General features: G+C 41.9%; 2 protein-coding genes across 15 annotated transcripts in view; both read left to right on the forward strand.

The window, feature by feature from the left end:
* Positions 1-15780, forward strand: part of LOC117352063 (nitric oxide synthase-interacting protein-like) — a 742171-nt gene that overhangs the window by 126464 nt on the left and 599927 nt on the right. The gene's annotated exons all lie outside the window — the stretch shown is intronic.
* The window catches only part of SYT7 (synaptotagmin 7), a 425674-nt gene that overhangs the window by 5187 nt on the left and 404707 nt on the right, over positions 1-15780 (forward strand). The window lies entirely within an intron of this gene.

The following is a 15780-nucleotide window of genomic DNA, read 5'->3' on the forward strand; positions in this document are numbered from 1 at the left end:
GGTTTTGTGTTTTTTTTTGCAAAAATACTGTTGCATGCTTGTTTTCAGGAAACACATTGTTTTTTCCAACTGTGATGGTATAATCCCGAGCAATTCTCTCAAATGTTATGTTTATGGCTGTTTGGTAGAAAAATGATTGTATGCAACGCTGAGGACATGCTTCTAAAGCCAGGCTCAAATGAAAGTAGAAACCAACCAGTGGCAAAACAAATAGAAGAAATTACATTTCAGTCAAGCACAGTTCAGTTGAGGAATTTGTCGCTAGAGGATGTGTATGGCTGCATTTAGAAAACAGTTTGTATAAGTTTCTAGAGAACATGGCCTTTAATTATTAGCCAGATAGTTTTGGAGATTGCTACCTGTTACTTCTGGAGAAGCTGATCAACAGGAAACCAATTTCCCCTTTAGGGTTTGCTGGATTCTTATGCTGAAACTGGAAGTCCTTCCTGGGCAAGGATTCCTTTAGTTGGATCATATAAACTCTACTGGTCCCTAAGTGAAGGTGTGCTAACTGATTTAGCACATGCTAAATGCTAAGAGGCCCATTATATTCCTATGGGTGTCTTAGCATTTTAACATGCACTGAATCAGTTAGCCCTTAGACTATTGTAATGGAATCTATATGGGCCTTTCAGGGAAAAGTTCAGAATACAGCAGTTGGTGTTTGGAGAAGGGCACCAGTCTTGCTCTTTGCTGAACACACTGCAGTGGCTTTCAATAAAAGCTGAGTGCAATCTAGGAAACCATACCTGGGGGGGGGTCTCAGGAAACAGACTTTTGTAGTGTTTGCCTCTAAATTATGAAATGGCCTTTCTGAGATGCTGAGACAGGACATGAATTATAAAATCTTCCCAAATGGACTGAAAACCTGACTTTTCCCATTGAGTGGAGGATGTACAGTACATTTGGGGAAGCCATTTTTATATAATGTGAATTGTTATTCCCTATTGTAGTAGTTTTGTTGAATGTTTGCTGTTTTGTATAGTTTATAGAGCTGGGGAGGCAAATTATAATTTTTTTAAATAAATAAAATAGGTAACTAGGACTGGCCACTTTTGAATCAGTGGACTACCTTCTGGACCTCAGATCTCTTGCTTTCAGGTATGAAAGGGGATGGACTGCTAGCTCCTTGTGAGATAAATGTTTATTTGATTGTTAAGATTTATGTAATGCCTTTTTGAAGATATGCACCCAAGATAGGGTACAGCAAGAATAAGCCAGACATAGGCAATAGACAATTCCAGCAATAAAATTGTTCAAATAACAGAATACATTATGGTATAATATCTTACTTACAACGTCAATACAACACACATCAAAACATCTTAATAACCAGCACAGGGGTTAAATGGAGATGGAACACTCTATAGAAAGATAAAATAGAAAGTGTTGGCCCCTTTCACCACTAAACACATCATTCCCACTTCTCCAGTCCCTGCAGATATGATACATTCATCCTGTAGATGCCAACTTAGAGGGAGGGACATTTTCCATGCTTCAGAGTGATGGCTGCCTGAACAGTTTTCATCAGTAGATCTTAGTGGGAAGTTTGCTTTGTTAATCCATCTGAAAATAGTGTTTTGCAAAACATTACAGAGGCACATCCTGCTATCTAGGTGTCCAGGTTTACCACAAGGTATACATGAGAGAGGTTCACTTCTATTGGAGACTCATTATATGCAAACTTATTTCATGAATACTCATAAGAACATAAGAACATAAGAACTGCCTTCTCCGGATCAGACCTTCGGTCCATCAAGTCCGGCGATCCGCACACGCGGAGGCCCTGCCAGGTGTACACCTGGCGTAATTTATAGTCCACCATATCCTTATATGCCTCTCTTAAGGAGATATGCATCTAGTTTGCTCTTGAAGCCTAGGACGGTCGATTCCGCCATAATCTCCTCTGGGAGGGCATTCCAGGTGTCAACCACTCTCTGAGTGAAGCAGAACTTCCTGACATTAGTCCTGAACCTGTCCCCCCTTAGCTTCATTGTGGCAATCTTGAAAACTCATCTAGTTGGGTCTGTATAAGAACCATACTGGGTCAGGCCAGTGGTCCATGTAGCTCAGTATCCTGTTTCCACAGTGGCCAATCCAGGTCATAAGTACCTGGCAGAAACCTAAATAGTAGCAACATTCTATGCTACTGATCCAAGGGCAAGCAGTGGCTTCCCCCCATATCTGTCTCAAGGAACTTGTCCAAACCTTTCTAAAAACCCAGCTAGATTAACTGATGTTACCACATCCTCTGGCAACACATTCCAGAGCTTAACTATTTCTCTGATTGAAAAAATGTTTCCTCCTATTGGTTTTAAAAAGTATTTCCCTGTACCTTCTTCGAGTGTCCCTTAGTCTTTGTAATTTTTGATGGAGTAAAAAAATCAATTCACTTGTTCTATACCACTCAGGATTTTGTAGACATCAATATTTCCCTTCAGCCGTCTTTTTTCCAAGCTGAAGGGCCCTAAACTCTTTAGTCTTTCCTTATACAAGAGGAGTTCCATCCCCTTTTATCAACTTTGTTACTGATCTTTGAACCTTTTCTAATTCTACTATATCTTTTTTTTGAGATATTGAGACCTGAATTGAATGCAATACCACAGAGCGATACAGAGGCATTATATATAACGTTCTTAATCGTATGTACTATATCTTTTCTAATAATTCTTAGCATCGTGTATGCTCTTTTGGCTGCCACTGCACATTGGGTGGAAGGTTTCAGAGTATTGTCTGCGATGATACCTTGACCTTTTTCTTGAGTGCTGACCCCTAAGTTCACCTGAAAGATTAGGCCATGTTGGGAAGAGCCGAGGAGGATTATCTTCATTTATCAGATTCCATCAGATATAAAAAGAGTTTTCATGTACTCGTATGGATAGAAAATTTTCAATTACAGGTAGAAGATCCTTTATTTGAAATTCTAATATCTGAAATATGGATAAATACCCCCCTCCCCTCCCCCACCCCCCCAAACACACACATGACATGCAATGTCAAAGATTTATTTACCGGTACATCAGGGCTGCAGAGCTTGTGAGTGCGACGCTTCACTCTGTCAGTGAAGGGAATTTCCACTCCTGCCCCACCCACTCCAGGCTGTCCGAGCACCGTCCAGGGCCTTAACAAACTGCCCATCCATCGGTCTTTAATTACTGTGCACCACTTTGAGCCAAAAAGACAGTAATTCATAAATCTTTTACATTGTTTCAGCTGGAGTTTTTCCCCCCTATAACCACCAGAGGGCGCCAGCCCTGGCAGTCCAGAGGATGCGAGATCGTGATAGTGGTTTTTAGCGCAGTCTAGTGCTACCGTTCTGAAAACTGAAATGCCCCAAGAATTTCGGATAAAAAGATCTCGTACCTGCACTTACTTGTATGACCACAAATGACCTGATTCTATATAGATTACCTCAAAAATTGGTGCTGACTAGTGCTAAGCACAAATTTGTAATAGAATCACACTTGGGGCCTCTTCTGTCAAACTCTGCACTAGTGGTTTTTAGCGCAGAGAGCCGCGCTGAATGGCCTGCACTGCTCCCAGCGCTCATAGGAGCAGCCTGGGCCGTTCAGCGCGGCTCACCATGCTACAGTTTGATAGAAGAGGCCTTTAGTGCTGCCTATTCAATATTAGATGTTGCTAAGTGTTCTAACTTTTAGGCGCATCATATTTATGCCTGAGTTTTCTCGAGCTAAATATGCGCATCTAAATTAGGTGCCACAAAGGTGCCTTGGTCAAAAACATGCCCACAATCTGCCCTTAACCACGCCCACTTTTAGGCAGGTGATTTGGACAATGCGTCTAACTTTTAGAGAATCATGCCTACCAAGTCAGGTGCGTAACTGTCAAATAATTCCTATAAATCAAACAAGTTAGGAACCGAGATCAGTTCGGCATGCTTAGACTTTATAGAATTCCCCAGCAAATGACTAATAATGGGTTTTACTAAACCGCGGAAGGACTTCTTGCCACGGGCCGGCGAGGTAAAGGTTCCGACGCTCATAGGAACTGAATGAGCGTTGGAGCGTTTGCCTCGCTTGCGTGCGGTAAGAAGCTCTTCCGCGGTTTAATAAAAGGATCCCTAAATTAGTCATCCAAAGAAGAAAAGAACACACATGCCAGATGACTATGCTTTATTTCCCATCTCAAGGGCAAACAAAATCCTGGAAAATATTCCCAGTGAGATGAGCTGCTCGCGGTAAACTGGCCTGGATCCCAGAATACAAACCCTGTGCATGCCCATGGTTCCAGGTGCTGCCTTGGAAGCTCGCGTCTCGCGGCTTTCTTCTGGGACATGGTCCTTTTGCAGTGTCTTGAGTTTTCTTTTTATTGCATGTTTTTTTTTCTTTCACTAAGAATATTGTTCCGTGGTTTTATAAGCATTCATCTGTGCCTTTGACATATGCCACTTTGGCAGCCAAAACACGATTGCTGCAGGCCTTTTTTTTCCTCTCTCTCTTTTGTTTAGTAATTCTATGAGTTAGTCTTTTTGTATACACAGGTTCTTTATCTGAATAATGAACACTTTTTAGACTGCATGTCCGAGGGTATTTTGACAAATATAGAAGTTGGATTTGAACCATTCTGGTGACTGTGGTGCATGATGCTTTTACGGGAGCAAGTCCTCCGCGGGTGTTTGCTGAAAATGTATACCATGGTTATTATTGTAGTTGTACTTACTGTTGCTTAATAAAATAGATTTAAACAAAAAAAAAAGATAAAAAGAACAACCAAAATCCCATGACAAAAATGATAAGAAAGCAGAGTGGGAATAAAATCCAAAAGAACCTAGTAATTGACAACAGGGCCAGCTTAACCTATGGACCAGGTGAGGCTCTGGCGCTGAAAGCCAAATACCCAGGACTATGATATGGTCCATAAATTAAGCTTGACCACTTCCCTGCTCCTCCCTCTTCTGATGCTGTTGCCCAGTCCTGGCAGGGTGTGGCTTCATAAGCCAACTGCCACAAAGGGGGAGGGTCAATGTCGGTGACAGAGAAGGGAAGTACAGCACTTCCCTCCTCCCTCCTCTGATGCTACTGAAGCTGGCTTATGAAGCTGCATCCTGCCAGGACCGGGCAGTAGCATCAGAGGAGGAAGGAGGGTATGTGTGTGTATGTGGGCTGAGCATGGACTGAAGGCAGGGCATGGCCCAAGGTGCCATAATATCTTGAGCTGGTCCTGATTGGCACATGAGGAAGAGAGGTTTATCAAACCCCCTAATCAAACAGGGGCAGGTGCATCCCAAGCTAGATACTCTTGCAGGCAGAGGCATTGTGCTCTAGCAGTGTTGCATACGCTACTGACCCTAATGCAGGGCGCTTAGCATGGAGAGCAACGTCTACAGGATGTTAATGGCTCCTGACACAGGCGTTCCAGCTGAAATATGGTCGTATCAAAATTCTTTTTCCTGGTCATGTCCCTTTCCATTTTCCCTTAATATTGATATTACAAAGGGGTGTTGAAAAGTTCTCAGCCTAACCAAGAAGGGAATGATGTGGAGCCATGAAACTTACAAGCTATTCCACATTTCTCTTGACACTATTTGTTCCAATGAGGTAAATGTATCTAGTAAATGGGCATGAGTATGGGGAAACCAAGCTATTGTGACATCACTGATTAGGTTGGCTCTTAGGCATTGGTGGAATGAGGCATTATGACATCACAATATGAGCTCTGGAATGTTGCTGCTCTTTGGGTTTCTGTCAGATACTTGGGACCTCGGTGGGCCACTGTTGGAAACACTGGGCTTGATGGACCTTCGGTCTATCCCAGTATGGCAGGGCCACAATCCAGTCGGGTTTTTAGGATTTCCCCAATGAATAAGCATGAGATCTATTTGCATGCATTGCTTCTATTGTATGCTAATAGATCTCATGCATATTCATTGGGGAAATCCCGAAAACCCGACTGGATTGCGGCCCTCCAGGAGGGACTTTGACACCCCTGCAGTATGGCATTTTGTAGGTTCTTACAATTGTCTGCCTTACCCTACTAGTTTCTCCATGACTTTTTTTTTAATTATTATTATTATTACAGGCAGTATTAAGATATCTGTACTTGGAATCATATTCTGAACATTGTCAAGGTAGCATCAGTTCATCCTGATTTTCCATACATTTCAAATAGCCTGCTTGAGTATAATGGTGGTGGCGGCAGCCGTGTTAGTCCACTTTTAAAAGTAATATATACCGAGGATTGATTCATAAGTCATGGCAACTATTTTTCTCTCTCTCTCAAAAATGCACCAACACTGGAAATCTAATATATATGTTTGAAAGTGTGTGACATGTACTTCTTAATGTTGCCACCAGATGAGAGATGAGTGTAGCGGTCTCTGGTAGGAGAGAAGCAAAAAATATGACATTTCAAATCATTGTTTTATTAACAAGTAATAAATGTTAGCTGTTTCACTAAACCAAGTACACAATCAGCTTGGGAGTGAGTATGTTTAACTGTTAACATCCTTCAAAAGTAGTTTCTCATCCCCGATGCTGCAAACAACCCTCTGCTGTAGCATTGCCGTGTAGGACAATAGTGTGGTGCAAATGTTCTGGATGTTTCTCTCGTACTGTACGATGCAGGTTGTACCTTGTAATACTGTGCATGCACAGTATGTCCCTCATGAACTGGATGACACACAAGACAACTTTGAAGGATGCTAACAGTTAAACAGTTTGCACTTGTACTTTCTTGTTCATGTTGTACACAACATGCCATAATAAAACGATGATTTCAAATGTCATGTTTTTTGCTTCTCCCTTACCAGAGACTGCCGCACTCATCTCTCATCTGGTGGCAACATTAAGAAGTACATGTCACACACTTTCAAACATATATATTAGATTTCCAGTGTTGGTGCATTTTCAAGAGAAAAAAAATAGTTGCTGTGATTTATGAATCAACCCTCAGTAGAAACAAAACAGAGAAGAGATAAATTTGATACCTTTTTTAATTGACTAACTTAATGCATTTTTTGATTGACTTTCAAGCGGAAGCCCTTCTTCAGATCAGAAATAAGCATATGTTGACAAATTTCAATATATATATATATATATAAGTGAAACATGAAAGTATTCCAATGACAGTCTCACAGGAAGAGGGAGGGGTGAGCAAGGTGAGAGGAAGACGGAGAGATATGGATGGATGATAGGAAGGGGACAAAGCAGCTTAAATTAATATTTTGTAAAGCAAAAGAAAACCAAGGTCTTTGTTAAGACCTGTTTGATGGGTGTCAAGATTGTTTTATCATTTTCATTTCAAGGGTCTTATGTTCCTGGATTGTCTTAATATTTCTTAAATTCCCCAAAGTAGGCTAGTCACAATGGTATTCTTTAGTATAGTAGTGTCCAACCTCAGTTCTCAAGAGTCGCAATCCAGTTGGGTCCTCAGGGTTTCCCCAACGAATATGCATAGGATCTATCTGCATGCACTGCCTCCATTGTATGCAAATAATATGGATGGATTATGCCACCGAGTTGGTCACCAACACAAGAACATAAGAATTGCTGTACTGAGACAGACCGAAGTTCTATCAAGCTCAGTATCCTGTTTCCAACAGTAGCCAACCCAGGTCCCAAGTAATAAAATAGGAATAAGTAGTGGACTTCCCCAAGCCATCTCAATAATATCCAATGGACTTCTAATCTAAGCTTCATTTTATATACCGGATCATTTCCTGAAGGAGCTCGACTCGGTTTACAATTCATTAAAAATAGAAATGACAAAATAATAGACCATAAAAGAGAAGGATACTAATAGAGTAAAAATTCCTAAGTCAGTACTATTAATTAGGTTAAAATAGAAATTTAAAAAATAAAATGTACTTATTACAGTTTATCAGTTAATAATCTTAAAAACTATTGTGTAAACAGCCAAGTTTTTAAATCTTTCCAAAATTGCGGTAGCTGACCTAGCAGTCTTAGAGAGTCTGGGAGTTTGTTCCAAATCTCCACCAATTTAAATGCCATAGATTTACTAAGCTTCACAGCACATTTAAGTCCTTTAGAGCAGTGTTCTTCAACCTTTTTGCACCTATGGACCGGCAGAAATAAAATAATTATTTTGTGGACCGGCATCGGTCCGCAGACCGGCGGTTGAAGAACACTGGGCTAAGTCGTGGGCCAGACCCTGCCCATCTTTACTCAATCTCCACCCCAGACCGTGCCCCCATAGTCCTAATTGTAACACTCTTTTTTCCATTCATTTTTCATATATACACACACAATATAATCTTATTAACAACGCATCGATCGCACTGTGGACCGGCAGTTGAAAAACACAGTTTTGGGCCTGATGCACATGCTGGCCCTGTGGACCGGCAGGAAATTTCTGTGGACCGGCACCGGTCCATGGACCGGTGGTTAAAGAACTCGGCTTTAGAGGATGGGAATGATAATTTATAGATTGTTGTAATTCTTGAGTGACAAGATCTAATAGCATTCCAATATAGGGGGATTAAAGGATCAAATATTCCATAGAAGAATTTAAAAACAACACACGCACACTTCTTTTTTAGGAAGATAGCCAAGTCTTTTTTAAACCCCGCTAAGCTAACTGATTTTACCACATTCTCTTAGTTTAATTACACATTGTGTGAAGAAATATTTTCTCTGGTTTGTTTTAAATCTGCTACTTAATAGCTTCATTGCATGTCCCCTAATCCTAGTATTTTTGGAAAGAATGAACAAGCGATTCACATCTACCCTTTCCACTCCACTCAGTGTTTTATAGACCTCTATCATATCACCCTTGAGCTGTCTCTTCTCCAAGCTGAAGAGCCCTAGCTGCTTTAGCCTTTTCTCATAGGGAAGGAATCCCAAACCTTTTATCATTTTTGTCACCCATCTCTGTACCTTTTCTAATTCCACTATCTTTTTTGAGATACAATGACCAGAACTGTATATTTAAGTTCCATTGTACCATACAGTGATACAAGGGCATTAAAACATTTTCATCTTTGTTTACCATTCCTTTCTGATAATTCTATTTGCTTTCTTAGCTACCACTACACATTGAGCTGAGGGTTTCAACATATCTGCAACAATGACACCACAGGAGTGGTTTGCTATTGCCTTCTCCTGTCCAGAGTGCAGCTTCACTATGTCACTGCTGCCCAACATGGGGCCCTTCAGCCTACAGCACCTGGTATTCCCAGGTGGTCTCCCATCCAGGTGTTAGCTAGGCCCAACCCTGCTTAGCTTTCAATAGTAAGAGCAGGCTTACTCAGGGCAGCCAGGCTCTAAGTGTATGCAAATAGACCTCATGCAAGTTCATTGGGGAAATCCTGATAACCTGACCAGGTAACAGCTAAACTTTGTAATATGATTCTGACTTTCCATGTGCATTCCTTCCTCGGTGTGCACTAGTACCTTTCATATGGGTAAAGAGAAATGCCAGGCTCCAAAATTGTATGGGATACCCTTGTAGCCTCCAGAAACTCACCTTCTATCAAGATATCATCTTTCTCTCACTGTCTTAGTAACATACCTTAGAGGGCACTGCCATGAACTTCACATAAAGTACCAGAAGTATATCTTACCGTATATCTTACCATATACCCTTTATAACTCATGGTAAATCCTCTAAAACAGAGGTGTCCAACCTTTTGGCTTCCCTGGGCTGCATTGGCCGAAAAAAAATTTTCTGGGGCCGCACAAACACGCAAACACTGCAGTAAGACAGAGGAGGAAGCCGGCAAGACGGTAAATAATCGGGGGCAGCAGAGGAAATCGCTGCATCGCCCTCGACCGGGGCCGCACAAAATACTTCATGGGGCTGCATACAGCCCTCGGGCTGCAGGTTGGACACCCCTGCTCTAAAATGTCCCCAAACTCTACTAGACCCACCTGTCTACTACACCAATATGCCTTATGGCTGCGGCGACAGCTAGAAGGATGCTAGGTTGCATAGGGAAAGGTATGGCCAATAGGAAAAAGAAGGTATTGATGCCTCTGTATAAGACTCTTTTGAGACCTCATTTAGAATATTGTGTACAATTCTGGAGGCCGTACCTTCAAAAAGATATAAAAAGGATGTTGTCGGCTACTAAAATGGAGTGTAGTCTTCGTGATAAGGCGTATGGGGACAGACAGTCTGTATACTTTGGAGGAAAGGCAGGAGAGGGGAGATATGATAGAAATGTTTAAATACCTACCTAATATAAATGTGCATGAGTCAAGTCTCTTTCATGTGAAAGGAAACTCTGCAATGAGAGAGCATAGGATGAAGTTAAGAGGTGATAGTGTCCGGAGTAATCTCAGGAAATACTTTTTTCCCCAGAAAGGGTGGTAGATGGGTAAAACGGTCTCCCGGAAGAGGTGGCGGAAACAGAGACTGTGTCTGAATTCAAGAGGGCCTGGGATAGGCACGTGGGATCTCTCGGAGAGAGAAAGCGATAATGCTTACATTTGGCCTTTATCTGCCGTCATGTTTCTATGTTTCTATTTGGCAGTAGAGTAGGGTTGTTCACACTTTCCACCATAAATGTAGCAGTTAGAGTGACTTATGAGCCTGGGTCCTCCTCTCTATGGTTCACTAGCATATCCACCAGATTACTTAAGACACCTATGTGATGCTCTACTAGGCTTTCCCATGCCAAGTGCTGCTGTTCTAGGGACAGATATTTTTTCTTTCATTCAGGGTTTTGGGCGGCTGGATTGGATTAGTGAGAAGTGGGGGAGTGTGTGTGTGTGTGTGGGGGGGGGGTCATCTGGTCAGTTTGTGCACCTTTGTGGCAACTAGACACTTCTAAAAACAGGTCTAGCTCTGAACGTCTAAGTTCTGTCTAGGATGTCTTGGAAACGGTTTGATTATATTTGCAGGCCGTTCAAGTTAAGCATGCCTAATACCTAGAAACATGATGGCAGATAAAGGCTGAATGGTCCATCTAGTCTGTCCATCTGCAGCAACCATTATCTCTTTCTCTCTCTGAGAGATCCCATGTGCCTATCCCAGGCCCTTTTGAATTCAGACACCTGCCCAAAACACACCCGGAACTCTGAATGCACAGCAGGAGAAACGTCCCGCTAGACATCCAGGAAAACGGTTTCGATTATCGGCACTTGGATTTCCCGGTCCAAGTGCCAACTTAGGCAGTTTTATGGACATCTGAGTTTTTTTTGATTAGGAGCTCTATAAGCAATCATGACCCTCCTTTGCCCTACCACCTGGTACTGATGTTTCTTCCCTCCCTTCCTTAATGGGTGGAGGAGTAATTTTTCAAAAATAATTGACAGACATATAAAATTTATTATTTGGAATAACAGGCTGCAGATTTATTCCACATAAGTACATAATCTGAAAACAAGACATAGTGTCTGACCTCAATAATAGCTTACTGGCCCATGTGACCAACAAGGCCTTCGTCATTTTCAACTGGTGGTATGTTAAGGGGACGCACCCACCGTGAAACAAAGTGGCCCCATCCTGTACACAACAGCATGAGTCATGTGTTGTTCATAGGGTACACTGCACGTATCCACCAATACCGATCCATTTCAATTAATCTCAGTAGTCCCTCAAGTTCACCCTCTGGCTTAGGTACAGCTGATGTGCCAAAATCATGCCAGTCCTAGATTAGGTGGCTGGGGTGGTGAAAGTATGGTGGGAAAAGGCCTGGGATTTCCAGGGGCCAGCATTAAGAGCCATAACTGACTCTCATTGCCCCTCCTTTTCACAGCTCTACCACCAAGTAGGGGGGGGGGAAGGAGATTTGATGTCATCATCCAGGATTGCAGCTCCCATGTAATCATGGAGCTGCACAAGTGAGAAGGGCAGTGCAAAGCACCAACACTGTCAAGCTCTTTTGTTCCTGTTGTCTCTTGGAAATGCTCCAGGTAAACCCAGTTGGTGTGTTCAGCAGGTGTGGTTCACCCAGCCGAGTGTTAAGACAAAACACAACACTCGTAACCCTCCCACTTTTTTTGCTTGTAAAGTTTGTTTATCAGTTAAATAGATTTTTCACTGCCTTCATGAGCAAGCCAACTGGCTAAAGTTCAAAATTTAAATTCCCTAGGGATGACTTGTTTCATAAATGGAACAATATTATACTACTTAAAAGATCATAGAGTGCATGAGAGAGAGAGAAACCCCCCCCACACACACACACTTGTAGGTTATAAATGCACTAATTTAGTTGGAACGCCATGTGAACAAATAGTCAGTGTCTGGACAATAAAACGCTTGACGTGGTAACCCTAAGATGGCTTAAATACTGTTGCTATCCCAATGAAGTCATAGGAGTCGGCTCAGTGGGCGCTGAGCATCTCCAGTATTGAGCAAGCTCCTTCATTGTGTCCAGGAAAGAGTAATCTGTATCAAGTTTGGCACCCCCCAATCATTTTGTAATGTTGGAATCTATGGGTGCACTGCGAGCCACAAATTGGGTTAAAATCATGCCAGGTTATATAGTCTGTCCAGAACTGGGAGTGGGGAACACAGGGAAAGGAGGAAGCACACTGACTTTCTCTGGAAAATGGGAATGGAGCTGCATTTAAATCCAGTCTCAAAATTTTTCTTTTTAAAGATGTTTGAGACTCTGACAACGGGCACGGCTTTGATAATTCCCCTCTCCCTTTTGTTTTTCCCCATCCACCCTTCTTTTATTTTAATGAAATGTATCCCATTCAGTTCCCTTTTGTAGCATGTATTACCAGTTATTTGTTGTATATTATGTTGTCCTTTCCCTATGTTGCTTATATTTTTTAAAACTTTTTTTTTAAATATATATTTTGTACAATATATACCGCTTTGGTAACATGTGCATGTTTGGATATATTTTCATCAAATGTACCTTATTTAAACTTTCAAGACTTTTCTATTGCAGAAAATGAAAGTCATTTCTCAAACTTTCTTGTGCATCTGGGTATCATTAAATTTTTTTTTTTTTTTTTTCTTTCATCATTCTTTTACCCCCTCCCCCCCCCTATTTTTTTAACTTTTCTTTCCTTTTTTATTTCTTCTCACTTTACAGCCTGACTTTCCCCCTCTTAAAAGTTCCTTTTTTGATCTTTGTCTACTGGTCTACTATACTTTTCTTCACTCACTGCCCTATAGTTTTTCCTCTCTCCAGTCTTTCAGTTCCACCCCTGCCTTTCCTCCAGCCTCATCATAAAACCTCTCATGTTTATTTTCTACCACCCTCTCCTGTGCTTTCTCCATGTCCTCTTCTTTTGATCCCTATCTACAGACCCCTTTCCCTTCCTACCCCTTCCACCAATCTTGATCCTATTCTCTTTCCCTGTCCCTGTCCCTCCCCTCCCTTTCCTTTCTTCCTCTCAACTGCCTGATTCTACTCTTCTTCTCACCAGCAGGAGGAAGAGAATGGTATTTCATCCTGCATCTATATCTGCCTTCACTTATCACCTAGATCAGATTTATAGTCCGAGTCATAAGAGACCATGAAATGGTCTGGATGGCAAGAGAAGGCAGATGCAGCATGAAGTACTATTCTCCACCTCTTGCCAGAAAATGAGGGTAAGAACATAAACTGCTATACTTGGACCGACCGAAGGTCCATCAAATCCAGTATCCTGTTGCCAACAGTGGCCAACCCAGGTTCCAAGCACCTAGCTAGATCCCAAGTAGCAAAACAAATTCTATACTGCTTATCCTAGGAATAAGCAGTGGATTTCCGCAAGCCATCTCAATAATGGCCTATGGACTTCTCTTTTAGGAAATTATCCAAGCCTTTTTTTATACCCCACTAAGCTAACTGATTTCACCACATTCTCCAGCAATGAATTCCAGAGTTTAATTACACGTTGTGTGAAGAAATATTTTCTCCGGTTTGTTTTAAATCTACTACTTAGTAGCTTCATCACATGTTCCCTAGTCCTAGTATTTTTGAAAAGAATGAACAAGCGATTCACATCTACCCTTTCCACTCCACTCAGTATTTTATAGACCTCTATCATATCACCCCTGAGCTGTCTCTTCTCCAAGCTGAAGAGCCCTATCCGCTTTAGCCTCTCCTCATAGGGAAGTCATCCCAAACCATTTATCATTTTTGTCACCCTTCTCTGTACCTTTTCTAATTCTGCTATATCTTTTTGTAGATATGGTGACCAGACCTGCATACAGTATTCAAGTTGCAGCCATACCATAGAGCCATAGAAGGGCATTATAACATTTTCATCTTTGTTTTCCATTCCTTTCCTATTAATTCTAAACATTCTATTCGCTTTCCATGAATTCCCTCACCTGGTCAGGTGGGGGACTGCCTACTGGAAAGGTGGTTGTACAAGATGAACCAACAGGCAGATTGGGAGGATGGGTGTGGCAGGGAGCAATGTTGACAAAGGCAGGTGTTGCATTATAGACCAGCCAATTTATTGATGCATGAGATTTTTGAGAACGAAGTCCATTTCCTCACTTAGTCCTGAAAAGCACATGCTTCAATATATTGATTAGTCTGTAAGGTGCCATTTGCCTCCATCAAATACTGTGACGCCAAACAAATATGGCTATCCCTTTGAAAGATTCCAGCAGAGGACAATGAAGCTCTGTATGAGAAGAACCAGAAGAAAGGCCTTATGTGTTTGCATGTGTCCCTCCAGCTTGATTGCCATCTCTCGTAGTCAACCTGCTAGTTTCTCTCTCTAGACGACAAATCCTACACTATGGACCAGATTTTGAAGCCTTAACCATGAAATAGTGGGACATTTGGAGCCATGGTTTGTGTATCAGAATGAAAGAGGTAATATGTCAGTACAAATCAGTAGTGAGAGCTCCTCTGAAGTCTTTGCTCTGCTAAAAGCTGCTTCTCTAGTGGGCTATAAATAAAATGGAGGGGAAAATACAAATGGAGTGGAGTCTGGAGGCAAGGAGAGACCTGACAGACGTCGGAAGAGGTATGCATTTTTCAGTAGAGAAGAAGTTTGAGAATAAGAGCTCAGTGATGAAAGGCAGAAGGGCTTCAACTCGGGACTAAGGGAAGCGTGTAAGAGCTTACCATTTGCTGTGACAGTAGAGGGCAATGCTCCTCTCCCTGAACTTTCTGTGGCGGTCAGAAGAAATCTATTTTCAGTCGTAACAACTAGCTCTGTGAATGCCAGTAGGTACTAAGGTGTGGCACAGTGGATAAAGCTACAGCCTCAGCACCCTGGGGTTGTGGGTTCAAACCCATGCTTTTCCTTGTGACCCTGGACAAGTCACTTAATCCCCCCATTGTCTCAGGTATATTAGATTGATTGTGAACCCGCAAGGACAGACAAGAAAAATGCTCAAGTACCTGAATAAATTAATGTAAACTGTTCTGAGCTCTCCTTCATTGTGCCTAGTTAAGGGTAATTTGTAGTGTGCTTGGCACCCTCGAGCAGTTATGCCAGGAAGTGCTTTGTTTTTGTCATGATCCAGTTTCAACTTATATTTAAAAACAATAACATAAGCTTCCATAAAAGAAGAAAAAAAAAGAAGCTCCACTTAAAATCCTAGGCTCCTGCTCTTTGCTTTGAAACTTCCCTTGCATTACGCTCACTGCCCTAGAAACGAATGCCGTTCAGCTGCTGAGGATTGTCAGAAACATCAGCGACTTCAGGAAATGCAGCTGTTCCATTCTAAGAGCACTTTCCCTCCGTCAGTCACTTACAAAGAGCCAGACATACTGTATAAGCTGTTTGTTCTGTGTCAAAGAGAAAACAATATGCTACAAGAAATCCAGATAGCGGAGCTGACATGTAGGAAAGCCTCCTTTACAGCTGGGTTCACACCTGACCTACTGCCTTGCTTGCCACCTGCTTGCTTTCTCATCATGCAGCTGAGTCCAATTTATAGGACAGG

This window comes from Geotrypetes seraphini, chromosome 19 (genome assembly GCF_902459505.1).
Source record: "Geotrypetes seraphini chromosome 19, aGeoSer1.1, whole genome shotgun sequence".
Classification (NCBI taxonomy): Eukaryota; Metazoa; Chordata; class Amphibia; order Gymnophiona; family Dermophiidae; genus Geotrypetes; species Geotrypetes seraphini.